This window comes from Lepidochelys kempii, chromosome 11 (genome assembly GCF_965140285.1).
Source record: "Lepidochelys kempii isolate rLepKem1 chromosome 11, rLepKem1.hap1, whole genome shotgun sequence".
Classification (NCBI taxonomy): domain Eukaryota; kingdom Metazoa; phylum Chordata; order Testudines; family Cheloniidae; genus Lepidochelys; species Lepidochelys kempii.
Genome location: NC_136390.1, coordinates 9,711,008 through 9,726,155, shown reverse-complemented (window position 1 = coordinate 9,726,155; position 15,148 = coordinate 9,711,008). Strand labels below are relative to the sequence as shown.

Sequence of the window (15,148 nt, the reverse complement as noted above, 5' to 3'; positions counted from 1 at the left end):
GTTTTTGTCCCATGATTTTTTGCATTCTGTTAATTACAACCTGTAAAACCTTTTCTCCTGCTAATTATGGCAGTTCCACCTAGCAAACAGCATTTCTGTTCCCCTGTCTGAGCCCTGTGTTTTGAACAGGACTCAGACACTCATAGAGGGTTTTTTTTACAGCAACTTCAACTTACATTGCACCTTATATCAAACTCTTTCCCCCTGTGAGCCAGCACCAGCCTGCGTCTGCAGAGAGCAATCTGCCACTTAACTGATGCTCTGGGAACCTTGTCTGTGTAGTTTGGGAGCTTGTCTGTGCACCTTTTTAACGTGCGGGAATGCCATCACACACGTTAAATCCTCACCCCAAGCTCACAGACCCAGCAAGCACTTTGAGCATAGCTAGGAATGGGCCCGAACTGCACACCAGACCAAAACCCTGCCACGTGTTGGGGAACTCCACGCCTGGTCTAAATCCCAGGGCTCAGGCCTGTCTCTAAAATGGAGCGGAGCCAGAATCTCACCCCAGCCCCCACTTTACCTTTGGGGCTATTTGGTTCCAGAGCTGAGCTCAGCTGCCCAGCCCCATTCCACAGCATGACATTTCTGTAAACGTGGGACTGTCGTCCTCCCCATGCACACATCAGCTGCATTCCCAGGCCGGACAGTAAAACAGCATCTGCACTAATGACAACAAATGGCCAAACAATAGATACGAGCAGATTTATTAGTCCCTTGGTGTGGTAATAAAGGGCTAGATTGTCACTTCAGGCACAGCCCTGAGCAAACTACAACAGCCCAAGGAGTAGCCGTAGACACAACTCCTCCCCTGCTTCCCCTTGGCCTGTACTACCAATAAAGGACTACTTTCCCATCCCCTGGGCTCCGTTAGCTATGCAGCAGGCTCGTGCGCACTGGTGTGGGGAACCAAAGCTTTCCCGCTCCCTGCCCCTTCTCACCCACCCCCTGCCCTTCTGCTCCAGGATGAAAGCAAATAATCCAGTTTATGTTCACAAACCTGGATCATAGAGTGTAACCCCTGTAAGGGCATCGGAGGGATTCTTACTCCCTTGTGCCAGTGTCTAGTCCTTTGCAAACACACCATCCCAGTGAGTGGGTGAGATCAGAGAGCTGGTAAATTATTTTAATGGGATAAAAACTGAGGTCAGAGGTTCCTGTTTTCCTCTGCTGCTCTGGTGGGAAATCTCTGCTGCGTGTTTGTAAATCTCTAGCGTGGGGGCTAGGTGGATAGTGGGTTACTGTACTTGCTCTTCTGGAGAAAGCAACATGGGGCCTGATTCTGATCTCACCATTGCGGGGGGAAAACCCATGCATCTCCATTCATTTAAATTAAATGACTTTGGATTAGGGATCTGATCCACTGCCCGCTCAAGCCAATGGGAGAATCTCCGGTGACATTAGTGGTGTTGGATCAGGCCCTACGTCAGGTGGAGGCTGGGCCCCGGGGGGAGTCTCAGGTCACAGGGTGAGTGAGTGGACGATTTCATCCCAAGCCCCATTTGTTCACATCACAAAGCCATCACGCACACTGGCGTATTGATCGTGCTGGCAGCTTCTGTTCTCCGCAGCCAGGGTCCCAACATAGCAGTTCTTCAGGTCAAGAGGGAGGTGCATGGGCTGAGGCGTGCAGGGGAAGGAGTGAACTAACTGCAAGTGTGTGCTCTGTGTCCCTGATTCTCATGAGCACCTAAGTCACTCAACTATGTTTTTAAAGAAAACTTGCTACAATGTTATATGTAAATTGTATTACATCTATGTAGCTGATTTATCAAAATGTTCAACCCCAAAGAACCTGATAACAGCAGCATCTTTTGGGTCCTTAGTTGCCTGCCAATGGCAGTAGAAAGAAAATCCTCATACATACAAATGTGGGCCTGCTCCCACTTCCAGTGAAGTCTGGCCTTTGTCTTGGCCCTAAATACATTATAAATCCCAAGCCCTGTGTCCAGGATTAATACCACATAGGTTTTTTCAGTCATGTGGAACAATATCAGAAACAACAGAGAGAGCGCGGTGAGGCCGTCCTATCCAACCCTCCTCCTAATGCAGGATTGATCCCCATGCTGCTGGAGCAACCAGAGTGTGCTAGCTTTAAATGACTCAAGCAATGGGAATTTCCATCACGTCCCTTGGGAGAATACGTCACAGTCAAATTGAGGTTAGGAAATTTTTCTTGCTGTTAAGCCTGAAATTTCCTTTGCTCCATTTCCTCTCCGTTCCCCCTCGTTAAGCCCTCAGCGTCCACTCTAAATAGCTCTCCTCCCATCCGGATACATTTGCCTTTCTAATGCTTACCCTTTGGGCCTGATCATCAGCCTGGTGTCAAGCGGTGTAGCTCCATGGATGTCGATTTACAACTGCTGAGGATTTGCCCATTATTGTATCCCCCTCAGATGTCATTTAGCCCAGTTACACATAGCTAATTCTTGGCAGTTAGTCCCACTTCCCCCCACCCCCAGCCCCTGAATGATTTCTGTTGCTCTGCTTTGAATCCCCTCCAGTTTGCTGGATAAATCAGTCACTTACAATGTGACGTGTCTCTTGGTGCCAGGCCCTACTGTAAAAAACCATGTTGGTGGAACATTCTAACCTTTATTCCCTCTGAGGAACAAATACTGCCCTAGCTATTGCTAGCTGCATCCCCTCATTAGCACGCACACTCCTGTGATACACATGCTTGCCTTGCTTGCGGGGGTTCCTTTATTACTGCTGAGTGATGCAGGGTCATGGGGCCTGATCCTGCGGAGGTTCTGAGCCTGTTCTACTTTCCCTGAAGCCAGTCAGAGGGGAAGGCACTCAGCATTTTAGCAGGATGTATTGAGCATCTCACAGGATCTGGCTCTCAGTGGGCCAAAGCACATTAAATGACTCCTTGTTGCCATGACAATATTGACTGAGAGCCCCTGGAGTTGTGGGAATTCAAGGGAAGCCAGCAAAAATAAAATCAGGACAGCAGATCCCTTGGGGAAGTGTGAGTTTGCCCATAAGTGGGCAGTGTGTGACATCTGAACCCCTCTGATGGCACTTGGAACTTTCCAATCCATTATCCCTTCAAAGGAGTACTACAGTATTCTACAGGAATGGCCCAAACACTTCATCTGACAGTAGGGGGAGTTCAGAGGCATGGGATTGCTACTAGGTTCTCTTTCTAGAATGGATTTACTTCTTTTTGCAGATTCACTTTAACAATTCTTTTCACACAGAGGGTGAGATCCTGGCACCTAGGAAGTCACTAGAAGTTTTGGCATTGACTTCAAGAGGGCTAGGATTTCACCCACGCTCTCCAGCTGCTTGTTTTGCTAGGGCCAATTGAAAATGGTCACTAAAGTGTCAGCTGGAAAGTCCCTGCCTTCCCAGATCCACTTCAAGACTGAAGCTGCTGTTATATATAATCTGTCACTTCAGTTTCCAGAGACTTTGAAGTGCAGTTCTGCTCTGAAAAGTGTAAAGATGGTATCATAGTTTTTTTCCCCCCACCTTTTTACTTTGCAATGCGTCATGTATACACAATACAGTTAAATGTAATCTCAAACTTTAACCCACTTAATATTGTTCATGTTAGGGTGGAGGCTTCCTCTGATATTGTTAGTGTTTGAGCTGAACCAGTCAGATTTTGTTTCCCTAGGCCACTAAGTCTCAGCGCCAGCCCCCTTTCACCTTTCATCCTCTACAAACCCATACCGAGTTTCATTCGTCATTAAGGTTCAGAAAAGGAAGGCTAATGCTCAGGTTGAACGGCCAGTAAATGGGTTGTAAGAATTCAACAGAAGGAAGCCAGCTCTCTAAATATCCGTTCTCTCTTTGGCCTTGTCTTCACTAGGGAAAAAGGTGTGTTCTTAACTCATGTAATCAAATCCTGGTGAAGATAAGGCAGGGTATAGGTTTCACCTGAGTTGTTAGGTTGAGATAGACAGTTGGCTTCCCCCCTATTCCTTACTTTGATTTTTTAGTATGTGTGAAAACTACAAACTTCCTTGTCTTTGTGAGGATTTTACTTCATGGTAGTTAACATGAGTTAAGAACTCACCTTTTTTCAGAGCAAAGATGCACCCTTTGTTCATGCCTGGGTGTCGGGGGGAGGCGTCAGTGTGGGTAGGGTCTTGTTTAGCTGGGGAAATCTACCAGCAGAACTATACCAGTATAGTTATACTGCTGTTCCTGAATAAGAAATTCTGCATGGAGAGTTATACAGTACAACAACAGCACTATAAGTATACCGATACAGTTCTGCCAGTAAATTTCCCTGTGTACACAAGCTCTAGCTGATGTGTTTGCTTTACATTCACTATATATTTTCAAGTTTCAGAGTAACAGCCATGTTAGTCTGTATTCGCAAAAAGAAAAGGAGTACTTGTGGCACCTTAGAGACTAACCAATTTATTTGAGCCGTTCTGTACCACGTGGACATAGACACAGGGAGTCTTTGTCCACAGTTCCTATCTTATACAGATCTTGCAGCCAGAGATAAATGTGTTCTTAATGTGCTATTGAGTCTGAAAGCACTGTATATCAAGGGCAAATCCCAGGAGCAAAATTAGTCAGTTTCTGCTACATTACATGTGGTTATTAATCAAATTTATTGTGTAATCAATGTCCAGAGTTCCCAAAGGTGAGGATTCTCCCTCAGATGTGGAAGAAACTGCCTTGCTCATTGCATCCTTTCTAACAGATGGTCAGTTTTTTAATCTCTTTGCTGTAGTTTTAAACCCTGGACCACTCAAGTTAGTTACTTTTCCTAGCTGACCACAAACTGAGGAGACTGCTCTTCTAATCCAGAGGATTTGCATCCTTTTCCTGCATCTCTGTCCCAATTAGCCATAAGGTTGGTTTTTCCTTCATAGCTGCTGTAATCAGGACCTCATGGATAGTTTAAAGTGGTCCTTTGCTGTGAGGGAGGTCTATTAATTGCTTTCTTTTTGGCAGCCTGTAAGGTGTAATGTCAAATTTATAGGTATTGATAAAATAGGAATGTTGGATACTTAAATTTAATTTTAGCTGCTAGTGTGTCATGGAGTCAGCTGATTCACTGTTTTTGTAGCCTGAAACCTGGAAAAACTAAACACACCCTCCCCTGGGTGCCCTTAACAGCTTGAACTTCCCCACTCACAAGCACTCCAGGACTGTGTACAAACAAGGACAAAGGGAACACAGTCATGAATCTGGGAAAACCCACCAACAGAACAGATATGCATATAAAGAGTCAAATACGGTCCACCCCGCTTTCCTGTAACTTTGGCAACAGTCCATCCAACTGTCTGCCCACCCACTAGTGGGAATGTCCCACAGTCCCTTGGCTGCACCACCTCACCTATCCACCAAACCCCACTCACTGTTAGGATCAGCAAGTACTAGTCATCCAAGTGTCTCTTTGCAGGTCTGTCTCCAGTTCCAGGGGAGTTGCTTACCCAGTCCTGCCTGGAGAGGCCACCAGCTAACCCAGTCTAATGAGGTAGCTCATTACGGTGCTAGATAAGCAGAACACTGGGTCATTTGTCACAACAAAGTCCCCCCTGGAAAGGGAACAAGACCACTTAAGACCCTTCAGCAGAATCCTGACTGCTTAGAAATAAACTCTTTAAACTGATCTAGGAGCCAACTACCCCCAAAATCCAAGTTAATGTCTAGTTATGGTGACTCCTCAAGCGTCCTGAGAGGAATTGTGGGTAGGTAGTCTATGCAAAGGAAGAACTCTGTGGCAGCACTTTTTCCTTTTCACCAGTAGAGGCAGTAGAGAGCTCCCCTCTGGAGCTTCTGGCCTACATTGGTCGTATGCTTCCAGCCTTCGGCAGATCCCATAGCATGGACTCTGTAGGAAAGAATGGCAATAAGAGGGGGAGGATTGTAGCTCTGATCTGGAATGTGTTCCTGTTACCACCTGACACCACATCTGGATAATTGAGCTGCATATGGAAAGATAGTGAAGGGGAGAGACGGAGGAATGAAGAAAAGAAAGGGATGGAGAGAGAGATGGAAAAGACGACAAACAGAGACAGACAAGGAGAAGTAGGTAGGAAAGCAACCTGTTTCTGGATTTGGGGAGCGTACTTGGGGACATTTCTGTGGAGTGTAGTACCTAATGTTCACTGTCTCTCTGAGCTCCTGGATGCTGTCAAAGTGAGTTAACTAGCTTGGGGATGTCAGCATCAAAGGGGAATGCATGCAAGGAGAGGCAGAAGGGACTCTGGAAAGGAGCTGTGGGAGCCAGTGGATGGGAGCACCAGCAAATGAAAAGAGTAAGGGAGGCTCAGCTGGAAGTTTTGCAGTGTAGTCTGTGCCTCCAGACAGGACCCTCCAGGTCACAGATGCACAAAGCTAAAAGCAGACATAATTCTAGGGGCAGCTGAGGATGAGCTGATGATGCTGTTGGCAAAGGCTACATTTTCCCATCAGATCCATGGCAAAAGCTCAGATAAACAGCTTAAGGGGAAACCGCAGTGGTTAGTATAATATATAGTAATGTGCCCACTGATGTACAAAGTCTCCTGGTAGTTTTCAGAAATACCTGTCACCGTTTCACTATCTCCACTAGGAGGAATGGTCTCAGTGGAAGTGGCCTAGCACGAGCTGCATACTGATGGCATACAGTAAGATGCAGAGACCCCAGTTCTCATTGGAATACATGGAAAATCAGAGCCTTCCACTGCTGTTGTAAGTTTTTTTCTTTTGAGTGCTTAATTTCACTTTGGTAAACCTCTATGAAAATGAATTTTAAAAGCAGTATTTGCTCTGTAGCACCTCTAAAACGTCCTCCTTTTCTCATGTATCCACATGGCTGGATGCTTTCCCCGATTTCTACGCTAGTGTACATCATCAGGCTGTAAAAGGGATGGGTGAATACATTTTGTGCTTGGACTGGCTTATGTAGTGAGATGTTTACTTGCAGCATATTATTCACCCACTAGTGCTTCATAAGGTTCCAGAGGGAGGGTGTCTCCCATGGTAAACAAGGGAGACAAAGTTGGAATGCAAGCTGTGTGAAAGCCTGTTTGCATGGTGCCTGCCCACAACCCCCCTTTCAAGAGCCATGGGTCCTATACGTGCCTATCTCAACATGTGGTGTACCTTATCCAGTGTACCAAATGCTCCAATAACAACTATGTGGGTGAAACCAGATAATCACTATGCTTTCAAATGGACTCAGGAAAATGATAAAAGACAAAAACACCATATCACCCAGGGGTGAATCCATTTCATAAAATGATCACTCCATATCTGACCTCTCAGTCCTCGTCCTCAAAGGAAACCTGCATGCCACCTTCAAACGATGAGCCTGGGTGCTTAAATTGATAACTCTGCTAGACACCAAAAATCATGGAATCTGTAACCCACTAACTCTCCTTTGTCCTATAACTGCAGAGGTATTAATTGCCCACTTCATTTTGAATGGTTTCTTGCAACATGTATTACCTCCGTATACTTAACAATCTGTTCCACTTTGTATTCAGCTGTGACACTTTGATTATCTTTCCCAGACCTGAAGAAGAGTGCTGTGGATCTTGAAAGCTTGTCTCTTTCACCAACAGAAGTTGGTGCAATAAAAAATATTACCTCCCCCACCTTGTCTCTCTCATAAAATAAATCTATCTTTTAAAAATTGGTTGCTTTAGTTGTGCTGATTTTGAAGCTTGTTGTTAATATACGAGGCTTCTGTTGCCTGTTTGCATTTCAGAATTAGATTGCTCTGTGTGTTTGTTTCACGCAGATCTTTTTTGAGGAAGAGTACATACACATTTTAAAAAACTAACAAAAATTTGAAAGTGCAAAGTGACACAGAGCAGGCACCAGCGACAATGTTGACAGTACAAACTCAGGTTTCAGAAACTTTCACCTCATCAATTTCCTCTAAGAACAAAAGGAAACCCATAGAACTGTGCTGGATTAGCTACAACAGCTGAACCTCATCTTCCATCATTTAAAAAATACCTGTGAGGCCCTACTGCTCTTTCAGTTGTCTTAGGGGGAAAAATCCATCAGAAATCTGACAATAAGTACCAGAAATATATCCGCAGCTACCTATCCCTACTCCTGTATCAAACTAGCTCTCATAGCTCGGCTCTGGCTAAGCAAATACAGTCAAGACATCTCTGTTTTTTTGTTTACCTTTAACATGAAAAATAGAGATACATGATATTTCCCTCCCTGATATCTCTAGTTATCAACTAAGCCACCAAAACATACTTGACAGAAGAAGGTTTCAAATGCACAAGAGCAATCCATGTTGACAGTGGGAGAGACAGAGAGTGCTGTCGGTAAGGGGAACTTAGTTGTCACGGAACTCACTGTGACATAGAAGCTTGCTAAAATCCAATGTGCAGTTTTTTTTAAAATGTGCTGTCCCTTTTATGCCGGCTGATTAGATCTCTAGAAGGGATTGGGGAGCAGCTGCAGGATGCTCCTGGTGATGCCACAAGACACTCAATTTGCTGCTGAGCTCCTCAGTCATAGAAATTAGAGACAGAAAAGACCTATTGGCTATTTCATCCTTCCCCCTGGGGCTAGGGAAAGATGGGTCCTTGCAGTTTGTGCTCCAGCTGTTCCCTGCTGCCAGAACTTTCCACCACAGGTCAGTTTGGCTTCATGGCATGAGTCACAAGTTATTTTCTTCTTGGCTAATGGAGATGTATCATTCCTGTATGGAGAGCAGAAGATGTGCCATGGAAGAGATGTTCCTTCCTCCTTCTGCAAGAGCCACTGGAGTAGGATATCATCTCTCCATTCAGGGTAGCAGAGAGGTCTGTCATCCAAGGACGTTCAAAAGCAGCTCTCCACAGGCGCACAGAACAAGCTTCCCCCCCATGACAGGTCTATTAACGAAATCTCTTGAGGAGCCAATACCACTGATACCCTTCCCCACTGGAGAGGAGCTAAACCCCCTGCTCTTCTTTGTCATGGTTTGTTGCATCTTTCACTAACACCTCATAATGCGTACTTTCTCCCAGTCTCCACATCCCAGGAGCTCTTGGGCCTGCATTACTACATTACTGAGGCTACCCATAATGCTTTTCACCAGTGTCCAAGTGTTTATTCCTGTGCTTATCTGTTTTATCCTCTTGCCATTTTCTCTAATGGTCCTCTGGGAGGGTCAGCTAGGCAGGATGGCTCTTATATGTTTGGGAAGAAATAATTAATCCTTCGAGCCTTAATCCTCTAGAAATACATCATGTGCTTCGAGAGGATTTTGCAGGAAAACGGAGGTTAACAGTGGGTCTCTGAGGTAACACATAACAGAATTTCATTGAAATAAAAGTTGATAAACTGACTTGGATGATGCAGAAAATGAGCCACAACATCAGACTACGCCTTTAGTCTGACGGCCAGGTCCTATTACTCACGTATGGGCCTGAGGCTAATAATGATCAGGAGCTTTTAAATCCCTGAGGCAGGAAACTAACGGACATTGTGCAGACAACATGAGCAAAGAGCAAAGATGTACTTAGTGTCCCTCTGAGGCTCCCGCAGTCACACTGACTGATCCAGTTCAGATGGAAGCGCTAAACTCTGTCATCGCTGGGGTGAAGCATTACAAAACTGCAGGCTGCCTAAAGCAAACTGCTAGGGTGGGGGTGCTGCAGGGAGGCATACGGTACACTCTGGAAGTGCACAAGTCAGGCAGTTAAAAGTTGTGCTTCTGTGATCAGGCCACTGAGCACAAAGACTGAGGCCAGGTCTACACTCCACACTTGCCTCTGTATAAGTACATCGCTCAGAGGTGTGAAAAACCCACACCCTTGAGCTACACAGTTATGCGGACCCGTAACTCCCCGTGTAGACAGTGAGCATCCCCCGCCAACATAGGTACTGCCTCTCGGAGAGGTGGAGTAACTAAGCCAAGGGGAGAGCTCTCTCCTGTCGGCTTAGAGTGTCTTCATCAAAGCGCTACAGTGGCAGGGCTGTATCCGTGCAGCTGTGCCAATGCAGTGTTTGTAGGGTAGACCTGCCCTGAGAGCAGAAGACTCGTGAGTCCTAGTCCCAGCTCTGCTAGTGGCTACCTTTGGCAAGTCACGGAAAAGGCATTCATAAAAGCTGGGTTTGTGCCCTTTGTAGCTTCTGTTGATTTACAAGGAAGCCAGGAAGAGATTCGGGGGGGGGGGGGAGTGTTATTACTTGTTTTTTACCTTAAAAAAGGAGAGTTCTTGCTGAGTGGCGAGAAGAATCGGAAAGAGCTGGGAGGCACCAGTAAGGGATCTTTCCTCTCTGGCTATCAGCCACATGCTAAGAGAAGAGAAAGCAGAGTAATCAGAGAAACGTTTCCCCTTTAAATACTCTCCTGTGTGACAGGGAATTTGACAAAAGGGGAAATCAAAGAAATAGCAAGTCCGGGGGAGAGAACAGGATGTATTGACAAATGGACTCACTTGCAGAAGCACCTGCACTGGCTGGCTGGAAAGGACATAGTTATGACGGTGGACTGGGACTCAGGAGATCTGGGTTGAGTTCCCAGCTCTGGCTTTGACTCCCTCGGTCTATTTAGGTTGTAAGCAGCTCTTCAGTGCAGGGACTGTCTACTATTCTGTGTGTTTGTACAGTGCCTAGCATAATGGGGCCTCAATCTTAGGTGGACCTTAGGCACTACAGTAATAAATGTAACAATCTTGGGGTTCATGAAATTACAAATCAGTGAATGAAAAAGGAATAAGCAGACAGCCATGTACTCTAGGGCACATCTCCAAATTCCAACCCTCATAGCACAGTCCCTTATGAGGGAACGTCTCCAAAAACACAAACTTTCATAAGCATTTCTACAATAAACATTATTGATAATAATAAGCACACAGACAGCTTCTGAGGACACACTGAAAGACACAAAGGTATATTCTTTGGAGCAATTCTGCTTATTTACAGAGAAAGGACAAAGTCCTGTTCAGCGGAACACAACAGAAACAAACACCAGCAGGCCGTTTCCTTATTCACAATTTTCATATCTGTCCCTCCAGTCAGTTCTTTGCCCCAAAGAGCTCTGTTTCTGCTCCCTCTCCGGGATATGCTCACAACTCCATCTCGCCCTCTCTGCTGGCTTTCTCCTCTCTGGCTTTCTCACACACACTCAGCTTGCCAAACAATCCCCTTGCCCCTGATCAGCAGTGCCATGCAAACCATTCTTTTGGGCCTTGGCTTCTGTTGTTTTTAGTTATCACTACATAAAGGAGCATAATTGCTCCTTCGTTGATCCTGAAAGAAGTTAGCACACCCAGGGGCTTTAACCATGTCTATGATAGTCTGTAGAGCAAGAACCCATTCCAGGAGCCATTAACACCTTCCAGCATAACAAGTACTTTCTCACAATACCTTTCAGAGTAATAGCCATGTTAGTCTGTATTTGCAAAAAGAAAAGGAGTACTTGTGGCACCTTAGAGACTAACCAATTTATTTGAGCATAAGCTTTCCGTGAGCTACAGCTCCGATGAAGTGAGCTGTAGCTCACGAAAGCTCATGCTCAAATAAATTGGTTTGTCTCTAAGGTGCCACAAGTACTCCTTTTCTTTTCATAATACCTTGTGAGTCCTTTATCTCTGCTATTTCAAGGTGAGGAGGCCTGTTCCCTACATGACACTTATGTTGTGTTTTTCTCTTTCTTTCCTGGCAGAACAAATGACTATATAACCCTTGATCACAGAACATCCTGATCATCCTCCTCATCTATTATTGGGAGTGGACTACATCTACCCTGATCGAACTGGCCCTGTCAGCATTGGTTCTCCACTTGTGAGGTAACTCCCTTCTCTTCAAGTGCCAGTATATTTATGTCTGCATCTGTAATTTTCACTCCATGCATCTGAAGAAGTGGGGTTTTTACCCGTGAAAGCTTATGTTCAAATAAATCTGTTAGTCTTTAAGGCGCCACCGGACTCCTTGTTGTTTTTGTGGATACATACTAACATGGCTACCCCCTGATACCTGTTTCTCTGCTATTATCTGCAGGCATCCCGAGAGAGAAACGCGGAGGAGGGACATCTGAAGAAAACAAGGAATTGCAGCACTGAGATGAGGAGACTGGGGGAGGATGGGGTGAGTGGACGTGCTGGTTACTGGGGAAGCACAGACACATTGTGAACGGTTTATGTAGTGGTTAGCATTCAGCATTGTATTGCACATTAATACACTTAGTAAACTGGGTGGCTGCTGTGATATTCTACATGCAGTGATAATCAGGCCATAAGCCACATGAATAACAGGGCCCGATTCTGTCCTCACTTACCAGAATGTTAGATAGGAATAATTCCATTCAGGTCAGTGGAGTTGCACTAGCTTGTACCAGGATAAGTGACAGGAGAATCAGCCCACAAGTTTTAGAAACCAACTGACAGCAGCCCTTCTGCTCCCCACCTCAGTGGGGGCGTAGCAGAGACTTACCCAGTCTGGCTTCACAATGGTTCACTGCCTCAGTTTCTCTCTCAGCTTTCCCACTGGAGTCACGGAGGTGACTTAGTCCTCCGAGGTGCCAATCAGTCCCTTCATACACCCTTGGTGGCCGGGATGGCTGTGTCACCTCACGAGGTGGCAGCATAGAGGGAACCCAGGCCCACTCTCTACTACAGCCCTGGGACCTTAATCAATTTAACTGACTGCTCTGTAGCTTAAACTGCCCTGTCTTTCCTTCCTAAGACCCTCCCTATGCGTTCAACCTGGCTCTTCCCTGGCTGTCCTGTTGCTCTTTAATAGAATGCCCCCCCCCACACCTCCAGTCTGCTCTCTTGGAGTCTCTCCCCATACTGAACAGGCCCTCTAACTCCGAACAGGCCTAGTTCCTCCCTCTTGCCATGGGACCCCTATACTCATTGGCCCAGATCCTCAAAGGTATTTTGGTGCCTAACTCCCATTGACTTCAATAGGGGTTAAGTGCCTAAATACCTTTGAGGATCTCTACATTCCCTGTACCAGGGAGGCAGCTAAACCTGGTGGTGGTCAGGCTAAGGCCTAAGCCCTTATAGGGCCAGCCTGCCTGCGACAGGCTGGAAGGGAGTATGGGAAGAGCGCGTCCACTGCCTACTACCTTGGAGTGCCTCCTCCCTCACTCCCTGGGGAGAAGGTCATGGGATGGGGCAGGGGAGCAGCCCCTTAGAGCCCCACCAGTCTCCAGGCAGATATCTGCACAGAGCATTGATTCCTGCTTTACACCTGCAGCTCCCCGGGGGAGAGGGCTGCTTTGGCAGAGGAGCTCATGGCAGCCCATGGCCGTGCTAAAGGGATGGGAAGAGGAGGCAGACCCCACCCCCACCCCAGGGCTAACGCTTCCTCTCCTCTTGGCTCTGCTCCCTTAAACCTGTGCCCCTTGCAAGGAGCATTAACCAGACATACTGGGAGGTTCCTTGCACACTTTCCTGGGTCCTGCCTCCCCTGGCCCTGGGGCTCGCTACAGTCTGGCTCAGGGCAGTATGGTGCAGAGAGAGGGAAGGCAGGCGCGTGGGCAAAGTGCTGACCTGCCACTGGCTCCTGTGTGACCACGGGCAAGTCACTGGGGCCCAGGTTTCTCAAGGTGCTTAGGTGCTTAGTCCCTCCACGTTGAGAGACTGTGGGGATTGGATGACTGAATCCCTCTCACTGAGGCTCAGCCTCCTAAATCACATAGGCCTTGCAATGCTGAGCGGCGTAATGCCTGAATAGCTTTACAAATATGGTTCTCTCTATGCCTCAGCTCCCCCTGTGTCCAACAGGGATAACAGCACTGCCCAGCCTCAGGGGGGCTGAAAGGATAAATCCAGGAATGGCTGCGAGGTGCTCAGACGCTACAATGAGGCAGGCCTTAGAACCCAGACAGGTAGGCCCAGATCCTCCAAGGGATTTAGGTGCCTAACTCCTATTGAAATCAATAGGAGGGAGGCGCCTGAATCCCTTGGAGGATCTGGCCCGTAGAGTTTGATTTCTGATCACTAGGACACACCCATTCCCAGAGTGGGTCAATCAGAGCATTAAGAAACCACACTAACATGAGCTGCATCATTTATACGTCTCTCTCGGGTACAAAAAATTAAACCAAACAACCTTCTTCGTGCCCCTCTGTACCTGTGCCTGGACATTCTCAGAGACTGGAGAATCATATTGGCCATTCCCTCAGCCTGTACCGCCCGCCATGGGCATTGCCTCCACTTGTTCTGGTCAATAAACCGTTTGGGACAGGGAATTTGTCTTGTAAAACACCAAACTCATCTATGATTAGGGCTTCTGATTTGTTATTTTAACCCCTAAACCCTGATAAAACAGCCTGAGACAAAAGTTGAAATCAGTGTTTATCCAATAAACACTGGAAAACATTGGAAATGGTTACTTGTATTTAAGAGCTCATCCCCACAGAGCATTAATGTGGTTATGGGTGTGTGATTCTAAAGCACACTAGCATGTTGCTCGTTAATTGGTCCACACAGACCCTGCTGGTGCGCATTAAAGGTTCCTCAGTGAGCTTTAATGTAGTATGTTAACGTGCACTAGGGATTACTTGTTACAGTATATACAAAAAGAAAGCACACCCCACATCCCCTGCAATCACCAATTTTTGGACTCTACACAGAATTCACAAATTGCTAAAAATAACTCCCCTATAATCATAGAATCATAGAACTGGAAGGGACCTTAAGAGGTCATCTAGTCCAGTCCCCTGCACTCGTGGCAGAACTAATTATCTGGACCATCCCTGACAGGTGTTTGTCTAACCTGCTCTTAAAAATCTCCAAGGCTGGAGCTTCCACAACCTCCCTGGGCAATTTATTCCAGGGCTTAACCACCCTGACAGTTCGGAAGTTTTTCTTAATGTCCAACTGAAACCTCCCTTGCTGCAACTTAAGCCCATTGCTTCTTGTCCTAGCCTCAGGGGTTAAGAAAAACCATTTTCTTCCTCCTCCTTGTAACAACCTTTTACATACTTGAAAACTGTTATGTCCCCGTCTCAGTCTTCTCTTTTCCAGACTAAACAAACCCAATTTTTTCCATCTTCCCTCATAGGTCATGTTTTCTAGACCTTTAATAATTTTTGTTGCTCTTCTCTGGACTCTCTCCAATTTGTCCACATGCTTCCTGAAATGTGGTGCCCAGAACTGGACACAATACTCCAGTTGAGGCCTAATCAGTGCAGAGTAGAGCGGAAGAATTACTTCTCGTGTCTTGCTTACAATACTCCTGCTAATACATCCCAGAATGATGTTTGCTTTTTTTG

At 46.3% G+C, this 15,148-nt stretch overlaps 1 protein-coding gene and 1 long non-coding RNA gene across 4 annotated transcripts in view; one reads left to right on the top strand and one right to left on the bottom strand.

The window, feature by feature from the left end:
- The window catches only part of LOC140895433 (intersectin-2), a 91,204-nt gene that overhangs the window by 53,979 nt on the left and 22,077 nt on the right, over positions 1-15,148 (top strand). For 2 of the 3 annotated variants that reach the window (XM_073305068.2, XM_078854780.1), the window contains exons 2-4: positions 6,533-6,651; positions 11,588-11,711; positions 11,923-12,009. The gene's annotated coding sequence lies outside the window, so the exon portion shown is untranslated. The remainder of the gene's footprint in view (positions 1-6,532; positions 6,652-11,587; positions 11,712-11,922; positions 12,010-15,148) is intronic. The other variant, XM_073305070.2, reaches the window with a different exon arrangement.
- On the bottom strand, positions 4,365-10,202 carry LOC140895437 (uncharacterized). The gene is made up of 2 exons (XR_012154191.1): positions 10,119-10,202; positions 4,365-5,809 (listed from the first exon to the last, which is right to left on the bottom strand). It is a non-coding gene; the product is annotated as an uncharacterized LOC140895437 (long non-coding RNA).